The sequence below is a fragment of the Protopterus annectens genome, chromosome 9.part0, assembly GCF_019279795.1.
Source record: "Protopterus annectens isolate FY-2018-M chromosome 9.part0, PAN1.0, whole genome shotgun sequence".
In the NCBI taxonomy this organism is placed as follows: domain Eukaryota; kingdom Metazoa; phylum Chordata; order Ceratodontiformes; family Protopteridae; genus Protopterus; species Protopterus annectens.
The window spans coordinates 1,766,065,161-1,766,088,757 of NC_056743.1; the positions used below are offsets into that span (position 1 = coordinate 1,766,065,161).

General features: G+C 43.3%; 1 protein-coding gene across 4 annotated transcripts in view; it reads left to right on the plus strand.

The window, feature by feature from the left end:
* The window catches only part of PRKCSH (protein kinase C substrate 80K-H), a 1,389,498-nt gene that overhangs the window by 412,035 nt on the left and 953,866 nt on the right, over positions 1-23,597 (plus strand). The window lies entirely within an intron of this gene.

Below are 23,597 nucleotides of genomic sequence, written 5' to 3' on the forward strand. Positions count from 1 at the left end.
GGCAGGATTGTGTTTTAAGGATGTGTTAAAGACCATCAAGAAAAGCAAAATCAGTTCAGACTGTGAAAGATTTCCTCCAGGTTCAACCCCCAGATTCAGTAGGAATTGGCCTTCAAAAACTGGTCCTTTCCTAATCCAGAAAAGTTTCAAGGGTAAGAACAGGCGGGCCGAGGAAGAGGCCAATACAGAGGCCCTTACAGGGGACAACAATGGCAGCCAGGAAACCAAAGAAGTGACGCAGGGGTTTCACCTGCCCAACAACCACAAACTCAATGACTTTCCTCTACTACCGCCTACCAGGGAACAACTAGAAGCTCCCTTGGGCGGGAAATTATCTCTGTTTGCAGAAAACTGGCACAGACTGACAAAGGACAAATGGATTTTGGACATTATAGACCGAGGGTACAGGTTTCATTTTCATACCTTACCAAGAAAACAAGGCATGCCAAACCTACCACAAAATCAAAGGGCAGAGGCTATCAAACAAAACAAGGCATGCCAAACCTACCAGAAAATCAAAAAGCAGAGGCTATCAAACAAATCACTCTGCTGACTCGAATGAAAGCAATAGAAAGAGTTCCACAGCAAGAACAAGAACAGGGGTTTTACTCAAGACTGTTCCTTGTTCCAAGAAAAGAATCTCAATGGAGACCAATACTGGACTTGTCCACATTAAACACCTTTCTCATAGTACCAAAGTTCAAAATGCTGACTCTACAGCAACTCCTTTATGCTGGGCAAGGAGTGCGTGGCTGATTACTCTGGACCTCAAGGAGGCATACCTGCATGTCCCTATCAGCACAGCTGCAGAAGATACCTCAGATTTCTTGCAGGGCCAGAGCATTATCAATTCTCAGCATTGCCATTTGGCTTATCTACTGCCCCAGAGTATTTACAAAATGCCTGGCTTCAGTAATTGCTCATTGCAGGCTCCAGGGTATACAAATTTACCTACCTGGACGATCGCCCCATACAAGCGGACGACAAATTGATGTTGACAAGAAACCTGGATTATGTCATACGATTACTTCCAAGCTCTGGGATACACAGTCAACTTCCAAAAGTCAAGACTGCAGCCATCCCAGCAACAATCTTCTTAGGAGCCAAACTAGACACAGCCTCTCAGATGGCTTATCTGACAGAAGACAAGCAAGAAAAGTTAACTCATTACTTCAAAGGTTTAGCAAAACTCACCCAGATGACTGCAAGGAGATTCCTACAGGCCCTGGGTTACATGGCATCCTGCATTCTACTGGTTCCATTAGCAAAACTACACATGAGAAAGCTTCAATGGTACCTAAAAAGCATTTGGTCTCAACACAGCAACAACTTGGAGACAATCATACCACTCATTCCATGCCTACAAAAGAAATTCCTATGGTGGGCCTCGGTGAACCAGGAAAACACAGGTATGTCATTCAAAAAACCACAGATAACACAGACCATGACTACAGACGCCTCAGACCTTGGATGGGGGGCGACATGGAAGGCAGGTGTATACAAGGACAATGGTCTCCAAAGGCAACACATCTGCATATAAACCAAAAGGAAATGCTGGCAGTAATGCATGCCGTCGAGGCTTTTCAACACCAACTCCAGCAAGGCCATTTAATGATACGGACAGACAACACCACTGTGATGTGGTACATAAACAAGCAGGGGGGGCACCCATTCTTACCCCCTTTGCAGACTGACAATGCAGCTTTGGGAGACATCACTGAGCCTAAACATCCAGTTACAATCCCAGTTTGTTCCAGTAAAAGACAATGTGTTGGCGGACAGCCTAAGCAGGAATTTCACAGATCCACACGAGTGGAGGTTACATCCGAAGGCCTTCAGACAACTCACTTCGACATGGGGCAAGCCGGAAGTGGACCTATTTGCCTCTCACCTCAACCATCTTCTACCAAATTTTTGCACAAGGACATACCATCCAAAAGCTTGGAAAATAGATGCCCTCTCATTCAACTGGAACTCCCTAGCAATCTATGCATTCCCACCTCTGCCACTGATGACCTCAGTATTACTAAAGATCAAAGCAGGCAAGCCCAAGGGAATCATAATAGCTCCGGATTGACCAAGACAACACTGGTACCCACTACTACGGAGCATATGTCACACCAGGAGGTGGGCCCTCCCTCAGTGGCCTCTACTTTTGACTCAACACAATTTCGAAACACTGCATCCAAACCTTCAGACACTGCAGCTAACAGCTTGGGAGATCCCATAAATAACTTCAGCTTATCTCTCTCTAAGGAAGTTCAGCGGATACTAACAGAGGCTCGAAGACCATCCACCAGAAAGGTTTACTTAGCAAAGTGGAAAAGATACAGCCATTGGAATACCAGCAAGGGCCATGATGCTTCATTGCTGAACATCCCACTTATCTTGGAATATTTGGCAGATATGTTAAAGAACGGCCTCTCATATTCTTCCATAAAGATACATGCATCTGCTATTTCAGCTAGATACAACACTGATCCTCCTGTTTTCTCTCACCCCTTACTAAGACAATTCCTCAGGGAAATCAAGAACATTAAGCCACCAAGAAAGGCCCCAGTGCCAGCCTGGGACCTAAGTTTTGTCTTAGAAAAACTGACTCTACCTCCTTTTGAGCCAGCAGCTTCAGTTGACTTGCAATTTCTATCATGGAAGACAGCTTTCCTGTTGGCAATTACCTCAGCAAGAAGGGTTTCGAGCTACAGGCCCTAATGGCAATACCACCCTTTATTATTTTCCACAGAGACAGGGTTTCATTAAGGACCAACCCTACTTTTATGCTAAAGGTGGTATCTAGGGTTTCTGTAAATCAAGCCATTCATCTGCCTGCTTTCTTCCCCAATCCTGAGAATAAGGGGGGAAAGACTTTTGCATACCTTGGACATTCACAGACAACTTCGATACTACCTGGACAGAACCAAGGCCAGTAGGAAGTCTGAACAACTTTTGTAGCTACGCCCCTGCAGTCCAGGGAAAAGCAATTTCAAAACAGACTATTTCTAAATGGATTGGACATTGCATCAGATTCTGTTATTCCTTTCATGGAAAGACTGTTCCAGCCAATGTCAGACCACATTCCACCAGAGCTACAGCCACCTCTACAGCATTTTTAAGAGGGGTGCCTACCAAGGACATTCTAGAAGCTGCTACATGGAGCTCTGTGCATACATTCTCCAAACACTACAATCTCCCTCTATATTCCAGATTCAGAGCAGGCTTTGCTTCGGCAGTCCTGCAGGGTTTGATTGCCACACCATCTCTTTCCTAGAGCATACCTCCTCCCCCAGCTAAGCTATGGTATTCTACCCACATGTTATGACTGCAGTTGCATTCTTGAAGGACATAGTACAGTTTTGTACCTACCATAAATGTAGATGTCCGATAGACATGCAACTGCAGTCGGATTTTCCCTCCTTCCATACCCCTCTATGCCTAGGGTCCACTCCTATCCCTGTTACTCTTAGCTGGGGATATCTGTTATGGTGTATTTGTTTTATTGCTCATTTATTTGTTTGGAATCCTGTTTCTGTCTTCCAATTTGATTACAGCCTTCCTTGGAGGGCACCGGGCATCTGGGGCAAGAAACACTGAAGAAAATGGCGTCAGCTGATGCTTATATACTCCAGCCGCTCTGACGGAGAGAAATGCGACATCAGCCGACGTCGGACCCAGACTTTGGAATCCGGCCGACCGAGGGCTGCCTGAGGCAGGACAACGCACATGTTATGACTGCAGTTGCATGTCTATCGGACATCTACATTTATGGTAGGTACAAAACTGTACTTTTCACAACCCCTCAACAAAACTAATTCTAAACATACTGTCACAATCCACAAAAGGAAAACAGTATAAATATTGTATAAAAATAGCTAACTAGTAAGCCACACAAAAATTGAAATTCTTAAAAAGTAGTAATTTAATAAAAAAAGGCTGCACTAACCTCTTCTCCAACCTTCCCTTATGACTGAGTTCCACAACAGAGCAGAATTCTGTAGACAGCGACACGCATTTTATAAAACAACATAGCCACCCCAAACAATTAAGCCAAGCCTTCTCTCCACATGATGCACCTAGACAATATCTGACTTTACTACTTTGTACTTAATTCATGAATAGATTGTACTGTTTAACACATTCATATAAATGCATACATTGAAATGCATGAGACATCTTAAACAGCTCAGCATTTAAACCTCTCTCTCATTCAATGAAATGAAAGTCAATACCAAGCCAGAAACCAATGCATTTATCACCTCATCAAGTTGAATATGACAATTTTCATCTCTGCTGGCACTCATTGTTTAATCCAGTATGTCCAAGATCACAAACACTTAACAGAAATACAGGGATGACTGTAGCAATTTTAAAACAATTAATATGCAGACCAATTGACTCCGGCTTCTCTTACCACAAACTGAGAATTGTGTGGCTATTTCTATATATTTAATTTTTTTAAGGAATGTACCAACATTTAAGAAACTTAATTTTCAGTGGAGATTGATATCTTCAGCAAATGATAATAAAGCTATGTATACAGTTGTAAAAGCCCTATTCATAGGCTTGTAACACTTAGAACAGATGTGAATAAAATAATTTCAATGAAAATCAGTGGGACCACAAATATCAGTTGCCCAAGAGGACCGTTAAGAAACAGAGATTGGCATTAGAAGAAACTGATTCATTTTAATGATGTGCTCCCCCTGCAAGAACCAAAACCTATAAATGTATGAGTTGGAACGCTTACAGATACTGGCATCTCAAGATGGCCTGAACACAAAAAGTACATTAAAGCATTTTGAGTGCTATACCTTTTTGTTGTAGTCATGTAGACATGTTATAGTTTGGAAATGCACTCACTAATGCACATACGGTCTAAAATACCATGCATATACATTTTGTATAAGTATTTTGCAAAAGATCCCAGCCTTCAGTGCAGACAAGACAGCACATACTCCTTCTCCACTCCCACATACTGCAGTTCCATGCAGATCACCCAAGAGTCACCAGGAAAGAAGGCCTGAGCATGTTATTCCCACTAACTCTGCTTCAATACAAGGATGTGACTTGGGCATATGTCCTAGGCTCACAGGAGTTGCAAATCGGTTCAGCTGCAAGGACATTTCCCCTTTGCCATTACCCACCCTTAGGTTCATAGGTTGGTACTAGGCTATCGGCCTTAGCCATAACAATTCCCTGGCTATTTCTTTCCACAGTATTTACTTCCCTGGATCCCTGTCTAGCAGGGCAACTGACGTGATCCCCGGGTAAATTTCCTGTCTCCCCACCCAATCATCAAGGTTCCTTTTGAAGAAGGCCAGAGGCGCTCTGCTTGACATAAGTCTTTTCACCCTTTTCAAGAAAAGCCAGGCCAGTCGTGCCAGGGAGTAAATTTATGCACACCCAACCAGTAATCCTTTTTAAAGGCAGAGTGTTTGATACACTGTTTAACTTGCACAGTTAGTTTGTTCTACAGAGGTAGATAAGCACTATGTTGTAAATCTACCATGTGCACTTATTTTTTGTAATGGATTTACGTCTATGGTTCTACTATTAGCTGCACTAATTTGTTTATGGATGTATAAGAGTTTTTGGATTACTAACTCCATTGTAACCAGCAAAGCCTCCTTGCTCCACAGTAGTAACACAAGATAACCCTGCCTCTAACTTTAACCAAAAAAAAACAGCTGTTCCCATAACATTACCACTACAGAAGACTTGGGAATCATCATACATTTGCATGTGGGTATACACACACACACACACACACACACACACACACACATGTAGAAACACATGCGCGCACACATTATTTACATATACATATATAATCCACATAGACATATAGGATATTTTTATTACTATATAAAGCAGGACAATGGGAACTGCTGTTAATAATGGCTGACTTGAATGCACATATCAGGTTATACACACACACACACACACATAATAAAAAATATATATATATATATATATATATATATATATATATATATATATATATATATATATATATATATATATATAAAATGGATCTACTTGATATGATCGACCTTTCCAAATCTCGACATTCATATGGCTGAGATGATATGATTGACATTCGAAATGTCGACCATACAAGTACAAAAAAAAAAAAAAACACAAAAAAGTTACCTTCACGCTTTTAGCAGGGGGGCTACGCCCACTCCTGCACCCCCATGGGGGACTCCACCCACCACACCCCCAGAACTTAAATATACCAACTCCAGGATCGCATTACAGTGCGGAAGATGGAAATATTTCCATTCCACACTATATGGAGATGCTGGTTCCACATGGTCAACATTTCGAATGTTGATCATATGGTCTCGGCCATATGAATGTCGACATTATGAAATGTCAACCATGTGAAGGGATATATATATACACACACACGCACACATATTTATATATATATATATATATATATATATATATATATATATATATATATATATATAAAACACAACTAAAATAAGAAAACTGCACAAGTACTAACACACTGCCAGAGTGCAGAACTTATATAAACAACTTTAACAATAGACAACTCAAACAAATGGTTATCGCTTTCATGGGTACCCCTGCCCGCTTCTTCATTTTTGTGTGTGTGTGTGTGTGTGTGTGTGTGTGTGTGTGTGTGTGTGTGTGTGTGTGTATATATATATATATATATATATATATATATATATATATATATATATATATATACGCCACAGCGGAATGGTCCGCTAATGATTGGCAGTAGATTTTTATGTGCCGAATTGCCAGCTCTGACGCACAACCTTCAACGAAGGTACACCCATTCAAGCATGTCTCCACACACAAGACGCTCTAGCTGAGAATCGAACAGGACGTCTTACTGTGAGGCGACAAAGCTACCGCAGCATGTGTGTGTGTGTATATATATATATATATATATATATATATATATATATATATATATATATATATATATGTGGGTCTACTTCGACCCACCGAAATTACACGTCTCCAAAATGTAATTTTGCAATTCCGTTTTAGCGAAAGCGCATTTATCTGAAAATGTACATTTGTGAAAATCGATTCACCGAACAGCAAATAAAAAAAAAAAATAAATAAATAATAAAAAAAAGTGACGTAACTACACTAAACACATTTATGCAGGGGGTGAAAGCACCCCTGCACCCCCATGTGGAGGGCTGTGGCCCCCACACCCCAGCTACTTACATATTCTAACTCCAAGATTGCACTACACTGGGGGAAAAGGGAATATTCCCTTATTCTCACTGTGCCACAATCTACAACAACCTCGCTTGCATTCAGTGAAGCATTTTTTTGAGAGTGCATTTTCAGATAAATGCAATTTCATGAAAACGGAGTTGCGAAATTCATTTTGGCGAAGTGTAATTTCAGTGGGTCGAAGTAGACCCATGTATGTGTGTGTGTGTGTGTGTGTGTGTGTGTGTGTGTGTGTGTGTGTGTGTGTGTGTGTGTGTGTGTGTATATATATATATATATATATATATATATATATATATATATATATATATATATATATATATATTTATAAATATATATGTACACACACACACACACACACACACACACACACATTATATATACACAGACACATCATACTTCTCAACTTCTTAGTGCCAAAAATCTGAGAAAGCCTGACAGAATGGGGGGCAAATGCCCAAAAATAGGTACATATTTTAAATATTGCTCTTATTAACTTAGAAAGTTGCTAGAATAACAGGATTTTACTTAGCATGCGTTTTTCCCAAGGATATGAAATCTTTAACCATGTGTCTACTGTAGTAAGGAAAGCTGTCTACATAGCACACTTGATTGCCAAAGGCATTACCTCAAGAGCAAAAAGTTATAAACCCCCTGTACTCAGCACTTATCCAGCCCCTACCGGAATATAATTCCCCATTTGACATGTACCGTACTAAGCACCTGCATGAGAGAGACCTCAGAGGTTTCTAATAAAGAAGATCAAGAGGCTCCAGCATGTGCCTTACACAGACAGACTAAAGTGCCTGTCACTATACTCCGTATTGCATAAACTTTATAGGGGAGACTTGTGCCTGGTCTACAGAGCAATTCAAGACCCACACCTAATGAACTTGCTGCATATTCGTAAATCAAATGGGACTAGGGCTAACCATTCCAGGGACCTAAATTTGACCTCTGACTTAAATAGGACATGTTGGAGGTACAGATTTATCTCCCAGTGACTGCCGCATCTTTGGAACAGGCTGTCAGTTCATGTGAAACAGAGCAGCTCTGTGACACTGTTCCAGAGGAACATTGACAAGTAGATGGGGCACCATAAATTCTTACCAGCGATAGCACCCACAGCCCTCCTGGACATAGGCAGTCATCACTAAATGTAATCTGGGTATTGACTAGTATTTCTATGGTATTACATTGGGATGAATTGGCTTGGTTTAAAACTACCTCCGGATTGACAGCCTAGTAATCCCCTATGATAAGGCTGTCCGTAGTACACACACTCTGCACCAATCACACACACAATTCAAAGTAGACACATAGACCCACATATGCAGAGGCATTTAAATGTAACCTGTCTATACCCCTAAGACCTCTCAGGAAGAGTACAGAAAACAAACTCCCTCAGCAGCCCTGAATGCACTCTTTCAAAACAACACCCACATCAACCCTTACAACTACATTTTACGGAGCCTCTACTTCTAACCCCATAAGGCAAGCCACCATAGAATCCAAAATTCTAGTCATTGGAGACCCCTTTGTGAGATACACTGATGTCCCACTCACTGTGCTGAGTAAGGAGAAAGTCAGTGTCAGTTTCTTATCAGGGGCCAGGATCCACCATGTAACAAATGTACTCCGATCAGTGGACCACAAGTATGTGTATGACTCATAGTCCACATGGGTGTAAATGACCTGAGATGTACCTCCCTAGACTATATGAAGAGGGACATCATGGAGCTCTCGGAACATCTGTTTCAATCTGGTATGAGCCTAGCATTAAGCAGCATTTTACCTTCTCCAAGGATGATGCCACAATATGAAGAAAAGATGACTGACTTTAATAATTGTCTTAGCTGCTATTATTATTATAAGGGGATTCAGTATTTGTCACCATTGAAGGAGCTGGTTAACAGACCATGCTGCTTTTCCTGGGATGGTTTGCACCTCTCCCGTCTAGGCTTTCAAATATTAGCTAAAAATTGTTGTCCTCGCATAGTGCCTTTTTTTTAGGTATTGCCAAAATGAACATACTTGTGAAATAGAAAATCAAAACCAAGAAAATGTAAATGTCTTGGTGCTCAATGCTAGGAGTCTAAACAAAAACCTCACTCCCTAGAAGCTCTCTTTACCCTAGAGAATGCTGACATCTGTGCAGTCACTGAAATATAGTTTAAAGCTGTGTAGAGCGCACCGACAGTGCAAAGTTATAATGCCTTCTACACATTTAGACCAGAGACTACACAAACAGGGACTAAAGGTGGAGATGTCTTGATTTACATCAAAAATAAATACACCTCAAGGCTTAGAACTTCTCCACATTCAAATCACTATAGGCAAAACCCAATGCCACTTTCTCTAAGAGCAAGGAAACCGTTACCGTATATATAAACTTACTGGAAACGCTCACCTTCCACATTAATATGATAAGAATGGGCAAATTTAATTACCCCACTATTAACTGGGGATCGTATGCAACCAGATTGTCAATTCACACACACACACACACACACATATATATATATATATATATATATATATATATATATATATATATATATATATATGCACACACATAATTATGTGTGTATTATATATATATATATATATATATCTGTATATAATGTGTGTGTGTGTGTGTGTGTGTGTGTGTGTGTGTGTTGGGGAACTTTTTCTTGCCTCAGTCCGATGTCAGAAAAAGTTAACAATTGCATTTCTTGTGGGAAGCAAATACTTCATAAGGACTTTCATTCTTTTTGTATACCTTGCCTAGGCCCAGACCACGACGTCACTAGTTGTCGGTTTTGTGCTAGGTTCAATAAGCGAACTATAAAGCATCGCTTTGATTTCGCACGACACTACTTCGGTAGAAAATTTAATTACACTATGCCATCAGAGCAACCGACTACCGGCGTGCATAAAAAATGCAAGGATAGGGACAGGCAGCCTAGATCCAAGCCAGACTCCGAGGCCTCGGCTGGCCCGGTTGCCAGGTCTCTGGTTTTCAGTGAGGTGCCTACGCAGCCCCTGGCTACCGCTGAATTGGATCCCCCAGCAGAGATTTCTAGGCCGACGCAGCCTTTTTTCCTTAGGCCCTACCTACGACATCGCAGTAGGGGAAGCCGGTGCTGCAGAAACACCTTCGGTTTCTGAAGGTGTCTTCAGACCGACTACCCTCACCATAAAATCTTATGCTAAGCTTAAGACTCCTCTAAAGCCAAAAAAGCCTACACTTCAGTCTCCAGGTCAAGGCCCTATGCCTAAGAAACAGATGCTTAAAATGGCTGAAGATATGATTTCTTTGATCAGGGGTTCCCAACCCCCCCCCCCCCGACAAAAGGCCTAGACAAGAGGAGGATTATGCCTCCCCTGATCAGGTGTCTGTTTCCTCAGGCTCCTTTGAGGAACAGGATTACTCCTTTCCCCCTTATGAAGATTCTGATGCTGAAGACTCAATTCCCTCAGCTTCTTCCCCTGAAGACTACTCCTTTGAGGAAACCTTACACACCATGAGGGGAACATTTCCACTGGAAAGGTCAGGACTACTCTGACTCAAAGAAGAGGCTCCGGGAGATGTCCTTCAAGGATGCATCTGCAGTCCTTACATATGGGTTGTCCTGCCTCAGGCAATTCTTCGGTCGGCCGGATTCCAAAGTCTGGGTCCGGCTGATGTCGCCCTCTCCCGGCGTCAGAGCGCCTGGGGTATAAAAGCGTCAGCCGACGCCATCTTCCTCAGTCTTTCTTGCCGCGTGGTGCCCGAAGCAGAAGCAATTCGCAAGTGCCGGTCGGCCAGCTCCTGTAACTTCAGCTACCGAAGACTTCAAAAGCTAAGTACCCCGTTGGGGACTCTTTCTTGCCTCAGCCGATGTCAGATCAAATGCTTAAAGTTAATAATTGCTTAACTTGTGGGAAACAAATACCTCATAAGGATTTCCATTCTTACTACCTCCCCTGCCTAGGCCCAGACCACGACGTCTCGGCCTGTACAGCCTGTGCCTCCTTCAACCAACGCACTCTTAGGCGTCGGGCGGAGTTTGCAGAGGAATTTTTGGGGGCTAGTTACTGTTACAATATGCCGTCGGAAATTCCGACTTCTCATTTAACCAAAAAACGGAAGGACAAGGACCGACACACGCGGACCGTGGTTTCGGCTGAAACCACGCCTAGGCCTACCGCGAGTGTCTCGGTCTCGGCTGAAACAGAGTCCTTGGTACTTCCGACCGTCGAAACCGCACAACCGACAACCTCAGTCCCGGAGGCCTCTTTTGAGTCGGTTATAGAATTTCCCTCAAACCGGTGTTCCGGAAACATCCAACACCATTTCCCTAGACAAAACTACGCCAGCACGTGGAGCAGCCAGGCCTCCTGCATCCATGTCCATAAAGGCATTCACAAGGGCTAAAGCTGCTAAACAGCCAAAATCTCTGCCTCCCAAGGCTATTCCTCAGGGATCCACTACAGGTTCACAGATTTTAAGTTTAGCTGAGGACCTTATTTCCTTAATTAGTGGCTCTCGGCCACATCCGGACAGGGGCTCTCATCCTCCTCTAGACAAAAGGCTCAGGGTTGAGCCCACTGATCCCCAGTCCTCTGAGGCCTCAGATGGCTCTGCTTTTTCAGACTACCAGGAGGAGGCCTTTACGGCCTAGGAGGATTCTGATGCAGAGGAATCTATTCCCTCTGCCTCCCCTCCTGAAAAGCTGTCCTTCGGGGAGACCCTTCACTCCATGAGAGAGCATTTCAAATGGCAGGGCCAGGACTTCTCTGATTCCAGGAAGAGATTAAGGACTTTATTGCATTTACCTCAGCATAGACCTTTGGCTATTCCTCCTGTTTTGAATGTCATTGATGATGTGTACTCTGAGTCTAGCATTTCCCCTGACTCCCTTCCTCCGGCTCCTGTCAAACCCGATAGGTACTACAGGGTCCCGGACTTGCATCATTTCCTTTACAAGGCCCACTCTGCTGACCCTGAAACTATTTCCCAGGGCCCTAAAGGGGTTGCATCTGCCACTACAAAAAATCCACTCCCCTCTAAAAGGGAGTCCAGGGCTTTAGAGAGATGGGGTAAAAAAGTGTATACTTCTTCCACTCTTTCTATGAGGGCATTAAATTGTCAATTCCATATGATACAGTACCAAGAGTATTTGTTAGATGAATTGCATAAAAAAACTGTCTTCACCAGAACCCCTAGATCGCAAGTCACTTCAGGATCTGGTACATAACTCCCAACAGGTTAGCAACCATTTCTTGCAGTGTGGTTATGATGCATTGGAAGCTTCATGTAGGTCAGCAGTGACAGGTGCAGTCATACGTAGGCATGCTTGGCTGAAGGAACAAACTCTGCCAGATCATGTTGAAGCAAAGCTTCTGGATGCGCCACTGGAAAAGCAAAAGTTATTTGGCTCCACTGCTCAGGAGGTCTTAAAGAAATTTGAGGAAAAGGCTAAATCTGTACAAACAGTCAAAGATTTTCTCCAGGTCCAACCACCAAGATTCAGCAGAAATTGGCCCTCTAAGAATTGGTCCTTTCCAGACACAGAGAGATTTCAAAGAGGCAAGAACAGGCGTGCCAGAGGTAGAGGGCAAGCTAGAGGCTCCTACAGAGGACGCCAATGGCAGCCTCCTAACCAGAGAGGTAGTGCAGGACCTACAACTGCTGCACAAGGACATACTCAATGACTTTACCTTGACCCCGCCAACCAGGGCTCAATTGGAAGCACCTTTGGGCGGAAAGCTATCTTTATTCTCAAAAAACTGGCACAGTATTACAAGGGACAAATGGACACTGCAAATAATAGACAAAGGATACAGGTTCCATTTTCATACATTACCAAAAAGAAAAGGCATGCCAAACCTGCCACCGAATCAAAGGGCAGAGGCTTTAAAACAAATTTCCAACCTATTGCAAATGAAAGCTATAGAAAAGGTTCCTCTCACAGAACAAGGCCAAGGATTTTATTCCAGACTATTCCTTGTCCCAAGAAAAGAAAAACAATGGAGGCCTATTCTCGACTTGCCCGCACTGAATACTTATCTCATTGTGCCAAAATTCAAAATGCTGATCCTACAGCAACTCCTTCCCATGCTGGGCAAGGGGTCTTGGCTGGTAACTCTAGACCTCAAGGAGGCATACCTGCATGTCCCTATCAGACAAAGTTGTAGAAGACACCTCAGATTTCTTGCAGGTTCAGAGCATTATCAATTCTCAGCATTGCCCTATGGCTTATCTACTGCGCCCAGAGTATTCATGAAATGCCTGGCATCAGTAATTGCACACTGCAGACTTCAGGGGATTCAAATATACCCATATCTGGACGACTGCCTTATACAAGCGGACAGCCAACAAACTTTGGTAAAACACTTGAATTATGCCATCCGCCTACTTCAGGCTTTGGGATATACAGTCAACATTCACAAATCAAGACTTGTTCCATCCCAAAGGATAATTTTTCTGGGTGTGAAACTAGATACAACCACCCAAATGGCTTTTCTCACAGAAGAAAAACAAAGACAACTACTGGATTATTTCGAAAATCTGACAAAACAAACTCAGCTGACTGCAAGGAAAGTCCTGCAGGCCCTGCGTTACATGGCATCTTGCATTCTTCTGATTCCACAAACAAGGCTACATACGAGGAAACTACAATGGTACCTAAGGAGTTTATGGTGTCAGCACAGTCACAGCCTAGAAGCTTTGATACCACTCATTCCATGCCTTCAAAAGGAATTTCTGTGGTGGGCTCAAGCAAGCCAGTCAAACAGGGGTCTGCCCTTCAGCAAACCAATAATCAGCCAAACCATTACAATGGACGCTTCAGACCATGGATGGGGAGCACACATGGAGGGCAAATGCATTCAAGGACTAGGGTCACAGAAAGAATTGCGCATGCACATAAACCAAATGGAAATGCTGGCGGCCATACATGCAATCGAGGCCTTCAAACATTTTCTGCATCAAGGACACCTGCTAATAAGGACAGACAATACCACAGTTATGTGGTACATAAACAAGCAAGGAGGTACCCATTCCTACCCTCTTTGCAGGCTGGCAATGAATCTTTGGGAACTTTCCCTAAAAATCAATATAGAGCTGCAATCCCAGTTTGTGCCAGGAAAAGACAATATACTGGCGGACAGCCTAAGCAGAAATATCATGGATCCACACGAATGGATGCTGCACCCAGACATCTTCCTTCAGATAACACAATCCTGGGGGAGGCCGGACATAGATCTTTTTGCCTCCCACCACAACCATCAGCTGAAGAAATTCTGCTCAAGGACATACCACCCACAAGCATGGAAAGTGGACGCCCTCTCTTTCAGCTGGAATACTCTAACAGTGTATGCATTCCCACCTCTTCCATTAATGACCAAGGTCTTACTGAAGATCAGGACAGAGCAGCCCAAAGTGATTCTGATAGCTCCGGACTGGCCCAGACAGCACTGGTACCCACTGTTAAGGAGCATGTCACGCACAAAACCGTGGCCTCTACCACAATGGCCAGTTCTGACACAACACAATTACAAAACTCTGCACTCCAGCCTGAAAACCTTGCAGCTGACAGCCTGGAGAATACCTTGACTCCTCACCAGGATAAGCTATCCAAGACAGTGAAGGACATCATCATGGAAGCTCGCCGACCTTCCACAAGAAAGGCATATTCAGCAAAATGGAAAAGATTTCACACTTGGTGCACCACAAAGGGCCTAGATGTGACTGATGAACTTGGCACATATCCTGAAATACTTGGCAGAAATGCTCCACAAAGGCCTTTCTTACTGTTCCATAAAAATTCATGCTTCAGCAATTTCAGCAGAATACAATACTGATCCACCTGTCTTCTCTCATCCTCTCCTAAGGCAGTTTCTAAGGGGAATTAAAAACATCAATCCTCCAAGGAAACCACCAGTGCCTACATGTGACCTTAACTTCATGTTGGAAAAATTAACTCTACCTCCCTTTGAACCAGCAGCATCTTCAGAACTACAGTTCCTGTCTTTGAAGACTGCCTTCCTTCTGGCCATAACCTCAGCAAGAAGAGTATCTGAGTTGCAGGCCCTCATGGCAGTACAACCATTTCTTATTTTTCATCAGGACAGTCTCTCACTGAGAACCAATCCTTCATTCATGCCAAAGGTGGTATCCAGGGTCTCACTGAGCCAAGCTATTCACCTGCCTACCTTCTTTCCAAATCCACAAAACAAAGGGGAGAAACTTCTGCATACCCTGGACATTCACAGACAGTTGCGCTGCTACTTGGACAGAACTAAGACTTGCAGAAAAACTGACCAGCTATTTGTAGCATATGCTGCTGGTGTACAAGGAAAAGCAATTTCCAAACAGACGATTGCAAAATGGATAGGGAATTGCATTTGATTCTGTTACTCTTTTCATGGCAAAACTGTGCCAGCTAACATTAGACCTCATTCCACCAGAGCCACAGCCACCAACACAGCCTTCTTAAGAGGGATGGCTACCAAGGACATTTTAGAAGCTGCTACATGGAGCTCCATGCATACATTTTCCAAGCATTACAACTTACCCTTATATTCCAGATCCAGAGCAGGCTTTGCTACGGCAGTCCTGCAGGGCATTTTAGCTACACCATCCCTTTTTTAGATCCTACCACCCCCAGCTTGGCTATGGTATTCTACCCATATGTAAGGACTGCAGATGCATCCTTGAAGGACATAGTACAGTTTTGTACCTACCATAAATGTAGATGTCCGATAGGTATGCATCTGCAGTCAGGTTTACCCTCCCTCCTTCCCCCCTGTGGTATTTCCTGGGTACTTATCCCTCTTATAGCTAGTTGGGGTTATTTATTATGGTGTATTTGTTTTATATTACGGTGCATGTTTGAAATTTTTTGCATCTCTCCAAATTTAGCCTTCCTTAGAGGGCACCTGGCATCTGGGGCAAGAAAAACTGAGGAAGATGGCGTCGGCTGACGCTTTTATACCCCAGGCTCTGGCGTCGGGAGGCGACATCAGCCGACGCCGGACCCAGACTTTGGAATCCGGCCAACCGAAGGGCTGCCTGAGGCAGGACAACCCATATGTAAGGACTACAGATGCATACCTATCGGACATCTACATTTATGGTAGGTACAAAACTGTACTTTTCTTTTACTTCCCCAGCACAGACCTCTTGCTATCCCCCCAGTTTTGGACATAGTAGATGATGTTTTCTTAGAATCTAGTTTAAAAATTCTGCAGGCCCTGGGCTTCATGGCATCTTGCATACTGCTAATACCATTTGCAAAACTGCATATGAGGAAATTACAATGGTACCTGAAAAGCGTATGGATTCAACACAGCCACAGCTTGGAAACAATGATAACTCTCATTCCCTGCCTTCAACAGGAGTTTCTATGGTGGTCAAAGGCTTGTCACCTCAACAAGGGTCAGCCTTTCACCCTACCCCCAGCCAGGCAAACTATGACAACAGATGCATCGGACTTTGCCTGGGGGGCACACATGGCAGGACGGTGCGTTCAAGGCTTATGGAAAGCAGATCAAAGGAATCTGCACATCAATCAAAAAGAAATGCTAGCTGTACAAAATGCTCTGACAGTCTTCAAGGACCTCTTGCATCCAGGACAGCTTATAAGGACAGACAACACCACAGTAATGTGGTACATAAACAAACAAGGGGGCACACACTCCTACCCTCTATGCAGGCAAGCAGTGACCTTGTGGAACACAGCACTGGCTTACCAAGTTCAATTACAAGCTCAATTCCTGCCAGGAAAAAAGAACATATTGGCAGACGACCTAAGCAGAAACATCATGGATCCCCACGAATGGAAACTGGATCCACAAGTATTCGCAATGATAACTCAAGAGTGGGGGCTCCCAGACATAGACCTGTTTGCCAGCCCACAAAACTTTCAGCTAACAAAGTTTTGCACAAGGACTTTTCACCATCAAGTTTGGAAAGTGGACGCACTCTCATTCAGTTGGAAAATGCTAACAGTATATGCCTTTCCTCCACTACCCCTTCTTACAAAGGTGCTACTGAAAGTCAGGATGGAGAGACCCCAAATGATACTCATTGCTCCAGACTGGCCACGCCAGCACTGGTACCCCCTATTAAGGAATATGGCCCAGGGCCCACCATGGATTCTACCACAAATTACCCACCTGCTCACACAGCAAGACAATAAGATTCTACACAGCCAGCTCAAAACCTTAAACTTGGCTGCATGGCAAATCACCTAGGCAACCAGCCAGCTCCTCTCTCACAAGCTGTTATGGAAGTTATTCTGGAGGCCAGGAGGTCCAGCACCAGGAAAGCCTACTCAGACAGACAAATGGAAAAGGTTTTACACCTGGAACCAAGCTAAAGGCCAAAATACCCTTCAGCTTGACATTCCTCAGATTCTGCAATATCTAACGGAGATGTTACACAAAGGGCTTTCTTTTTCATCTATTAAAATCCACGCCTCAGCCATTTCTGCTCACTACAACACGGATCCTCCCTTATTTTCACATCCACTCTTAAGGCAGTTTCTCAGAGGGGCCAAGAACATTAGGCCTTCCAGGAGAGCACCAACACCTACTTGGGACCTCAATTTTTTTCTGGAAAAACTCACGCTACCTCCTTTTGAACCAGCTTTCTCAGCTGATTTAAAGTTTATATCATGGAAGACTGCCCTGCTGCTAGCAATCACTTCAGCTAGAAGAGTTTCAGAGCTTCAGGCACTAATGGCAGTAGAGCCTTTCCTCATTTTTCATCAAGACAGGGTTTCTCTACGAACTAACCCCTCCTTTATGCCTAAGGGTGGTATCCAGTGTAGCCCTAAATCAAACCATCCATTTACCCACCTTCTTTCCAAATCCACAGAACAAAGGAGAAAGACTCCTGCATTCCTTGGACATTCACAGACAGCTACGTTACTACTTTGATAAAACTAAGGATGTTAAGTTGTCAATCTCAAAAAGAAAAAATAAGCCAGCAGCAAGTAGACTGAATTCAAACAAAAAGTAGTTTAATAAAAACTACTCAAATAGCATTATGGCATCCTAACACAAACCGGTTTCGGCCACGGTTGTAAACCTAGCCTTCTTCAGTGTACAGCAAGGAGGCTTGTCAAAATTGCTGTATTTAAACAAGTAGAGCCATACTGATTGGTTAAAAAGTTTTTGAACATTTGCTGATAAATAATCAGCATAAATAATGAAAATTAATACATTCAAAATACGTTAAGGACCAGAATAACATTCAGTAATACTGAAGCTAACTGTATCTATATATATATTTTTATACATGTATATGTATACTGTTGTATATATCTAAATATAGAAACACCAAATATACATAATTCAATATACAACAAAGATGTATCCTATATGCAAGTCTTTGTTTATAAACATTCATTTAACCCTGGATTGAATAATGCACCCAATTTGGTTATCCATTTCTTTTCTTTTAAATCAAGTTTATTATGCCAACCGCTCTTATTGGTTCTATCACCAATAATTTTATCAATAATGGTGAAATGAAATTGTGCAGTACCATGGGTAAGAGTATGTTTGTATAGTGCGTTGGTTATTTTCTTGCATCTGATGTCACTGAGATGCTCCGAGACACGTAGTTTGACTGGTCGTGACGTCTGCCCAACATAAAATGAGTGGCAGGTGCAACAAGCCAAATAGATAGCCCAATCCGTGTTACAATTGGCAAAAAATGTAATGTCAAAAACTGTGTTGGTATTCCTGCTAGTAAACTCCTTGATTTTCAACATGTGCTTACAATTGACACAGTGGCCACATGGAAAGGAACCTATAAGCTTGTCCCCCAAGATAGTGGTTTGATACACCTATGTAAAATGGATTCATAATGGTGTTTGTAATGATTGAAATGACCAGCCAAATTCTTGCCTTTTCGAAAAGAGAATAGGCATTTGTCAGGAATAATGTTTTAGTTCTAACATGCCTCCAGTATATTCCAGTTGTCCTGATGATCTTAATGAAGTTGTTAGTGTTTCTACCAAATGTGGTGGTAAATCTTAATTTGTTAGACTTGATGGGCTTCTTTTGATATGTTAATAGATTAGGTCTATGTAGACCAGATGCATAATTCTGAGCCATAGTCACATATCCTGAATTGTAGCCCCTCTCAATGAATCTATTATGCAAATCCTGAGCATGATTGACAAAAGTATTATTATCAGAACAATTACGCCTTATCCTGATAAATTGTGATTTAGGGATGATGTTCTTCGTCTTCCCTTGCTGCAGTCCTGACAATTGGGTATAGTCCGCGTCCCAGTCGGCCCGAATACCAGAGTATAAGGCTGACGTCGGTCATGGCGCCTTAGACTGACGTCAGTACGTCAGGGTACTAATGCGCATGACCGACGCCATTTCCTCAGAGTTTTTTGCCGCATGGTCCGATGCAGAAGCAATTTTGCGAGTGCAGGTTGGCGTTCTGAGATTTTCGAGCGGAGTTTCAGACCGAATACAGAGTTGGCTAAGTACCCGTTGGAACATTTTGGTTTTTCTTGCCTCAGTATTTAACGGATGTCAGAAAAAGTGAATAACTGTATTTCTTGTGGGAAGCAGATGCATAGGGATTATCATACTTTGTGTATACCTTGTTTAGGGCCTGAGCACGACGTTGTTGGTTGCCGCTCTTGTGCTAGATTTAACAAGCGCACTATTAAGAGGAGGCTTGATTGTGCTAGGTTAGTGTTTGGGAAGCGTTGCAATTATACTATGCCGTCGGATACTCCGGCCTGCTTCATCTAAAAGCGCAAGGACAAAACAGTGAAGTCTAGGGGTGAGGAACCGGCAGTCCCGGACGTCGGTCCTTTAGAAGGCTCACGGCACCGAGCCGTTTTGCCACGCGTCTCTATGGGGTGTCAGCGAGATGCGTTACTGTTACAGGATGTGCCTCTCAGGAGGTAGGCCAGGCTGAGGGGCTTCTCAGGTAACTGTTCTTCCCTCTCTTCCCAAGGTAGTTAGGGCCTCTCCTTCTGTTGCCAAAGCTTCTTTTAGAGGAAGGCCAAGTTCAGCTTCTGTAGGGGCTTCTCCTAGCATTTCGGGTTCTGTGCCTAAGAAACATATACTTAAAATGCCACAACACTTGATTACTCTGATTAGAGGTTCTATGCCCCACCTGATAAGAGGCCTAGGGTGGAACCGGAGTGTGATAGTTTTGAACAGTGTTCACAGGCTTGAGCGTCTTCTGTGGAAGACTTGCAAGAGTTTCCTACTTATTCTGATTCTGATGTGGATGATTCCACTCCTTCAGCTTCTCCTCCTGAGGATTTTTCATTTTCAGAGACTCTTCACTCCATGAGGGAGCACTTTAAATGGGAAGGCCAAGATTACTCTGACTCCAGAAAAGGCTTAGGGAATTCTTGTTTTGCCCCAGCATAGGCCCTTAGCTATTCCTCCTGTGTTGAATGTGGTGGAGGATGTTTTCAGAGGCTTCTCTGAACCCTGATTCCTTGCCTCCTGCTCCTGTTAAGCCTGATAGGTATTATAGGGTGCCAAGCTCATAAGTATTTGTTTAAGAGTCCCAGGGGACCCAGAAACTGTTTCTCAGGGGCCTAAAGGTGTTAAAGCTTCTGTGGTTAAAAATCCTGTACCCTCTGATAAAGAGGCAAGGGCTTTGGATAGGTGGGGTAAGAAAGTATATACTTCTTCCACTCTAGCCATGAGGCGTTGAATTGTCAATTTCATATGCTGAAATATCAGAATTATCTCCTTTCACAATTGAAATCTAAGGTGGATGCTTTGGCGGAAGGTATTGAGTGTAAAGAATTGCTGGATTTGGTTCATGTGTCTGAACAAGTGGGTAAGCATTCTTTGCAGTGTGGTTTTGATGCTGTTCAGGCCTCCTCGAGGGTGGCTGCTACTAGCTCTGTTCTTCAGACATGCATGGTTGAAGGATCAGAATTTAGCTGAGCATGTTAAGACCAGGATTTTGGATGCTCCTTTACAGTCTGATGTGTTGTTTGGACCGCCTGTGGAAGCAGTTTTAAAGAAAATGGAGGACAAAGCTAAGTCTATGCAGACTGTTAAAGATTTTTGCAGGTGCAGCCTCAAGTTTAGTAGAAATTGGCCTGCTAAGGGGTGGACATATCCTGCTTATGGTTCCCAGTCTAGGGGTAGGTCTAGGCGGTAGGGGCAGGGCTCAAGGTTTGTTTAGGCCTAGATCAGACAGTTCACCTGCTCAGACTTCTGGTGAGGGCAGGGTCAGTCCTTTCGTAAGCAGAACCAATGACCTGCCTTTTCAGCTGCCAGTGGACTCTCGTCTGGCAGCTCCTTTGGGAGGAAGATTGTCTCTTTTCAAAGAAAATTGGGATTTAATCACTCAAGACAGATGGGTGCTGGATATCATTCATCACGGGTACAGATTTTATTTCCACACAATGCCCCTTTCAAAGGCATGCCAGATGTTCCTCCTCCACAAAGAAAAGAGGCTCACAAGCAAGTTTCTCAGTTACTCCAGATAGGGGCTATTCAGCCAGTCCCTGTGTCAGAAAGGGGCTTCGGATTTTATTCTCGCCTGTTCCTAGTACCAAAGAAGGGGAACACGTGGAGACCAATTTTGGATTTATCTATCCTCAGCACTTATCTGGACATTCCCAAGTTCAAGATGTTGACGTTACAGCAACTGTTACCTCTGCTGGGCAAGGATCACTGGATGGTAACTTTGGATCTCAAGGAAGCTTACCTTCATGTGCCCATAAGGCTAAGTTGCAGAAAGTATCTGCGGTTTCGAACTGGAGATTTTCATTATCAGTTCTCTGCATTGCCCTTTGGCTTATCTACTACGCCCAGAGTATTCACAAAGGTTCTGGCTCCAGTGATAGCTTACTTCAGGCTTCAAGGCATTCAAATTTATCCTTACTTGGACGACTGCCTGATTCTGGCTCAAGAAAAGGAACACCTTCTACAGCATCTGGAATATGTCATAGCAGTGCTAAGATGCCTAGGGTATTCTGTGAGCGAAATAAAGTCCAGTCTAGTACCCTCTCAAGACATGTGCTTTCTGGGTGTGAGACTGAATACAGCAGCCCAGATGGCCTTTTTAACCCCGGACAAACAAAAGAGTCTGTCACTTTACTTCCATCAACTATCTCATCAGTCCGTGCTGACTGCAAGGACAGTCCTTCAAGCATTAGGGTTCATGGCATCTTGTATTCTGGTGCTTCCCAATGCCAAACTGCATATGAGGAAGCTGCAATGGTATCTCAAAATGTATGGACACAGCACTGCCAAGATTTGGACACTGTCATTCACATAATACCTTGCCTTCAAAAGGAATTCTTGTGGTGGGCTCAGGAATGTCACCTAAACAAGGGACTCTCTGTGACCGGCCAGAGGAGAGTCAGATTTTAACGACAGATGCCTGGGACACTGCTTGGGAGCTCATCTAAATGGAAAGTGGATACAAGACAAGTGGCCTGCCAGACTACAGCATCTACATATCAACATGAAGGAGATGTTAGCAGTCCAGTTTGCATTGATGGCGTTCAAGGAGTTACTTCTTCCAGGGCAGGTGTTGATTCTGACAGACAACACAACTGTCATGTGGTACATCAACAAGCAAGGGAACACATTCTTATCCTCTATGCAGGCAAGCAATGATTTTATGGGAGACTGCGTTAAGCCTGCAACTGACTGTTCAGGTAAGCTTTCTGGCAGGAGCAGAGAACTCCCTAGCAGATGTATTAAGCAGACAAATCATGGATCCCCACGGTGGAAACTGGATCTTCATGTATTTCAGAAATTGACAGTGTCATGGGGAACTCAGACATAGATCTGTTCGCTTCTCCACTAAACCACCAGCTGCCAAAGTATTGCACAAAGGGGTTTCATCACACAGCTTGGAAAGTGGATGCTCTGTCTTTCAGTTGGAAAAACCTTCATGTCTATGCCTTTCCACCTCTACCTCTTCTTCCAAAGGTATTACTAAAGGTCAGACAGGACAGGCCAAGGATGATTTTGATAGCTCCAGATTGGCCTCGGCAACACTGGTACCCACTTCTAAGGAGTCTTGTAAAGAAGCCTCCATGGCCTTTACCTCTGATTCCTCATCTGTTATCTCAGAAGGACGGTCATCTGCTCAATGTCAAGCTTCAATCTCTTCATCTCACAGCTTGGCATATTCTGTGTTGAAGCATGGTAGGTCTCAGCTTCCTCAACAAGTTTTAAATGTGATTATGGAAGCTAGAAGGCCTAGTACTAGGAGAGTGTACGAAAAATGGAAGAGATTTTTATTTTGGAGTACAGCAAAGAATTTGGAGATTTCAGAGCCTAATTTGAGTGTGGCTCTTCAATATCTTACTGAATTATTGGACAAAGGTTTGTCTTTCTCTTCCATAAAGATTCATGCTGCA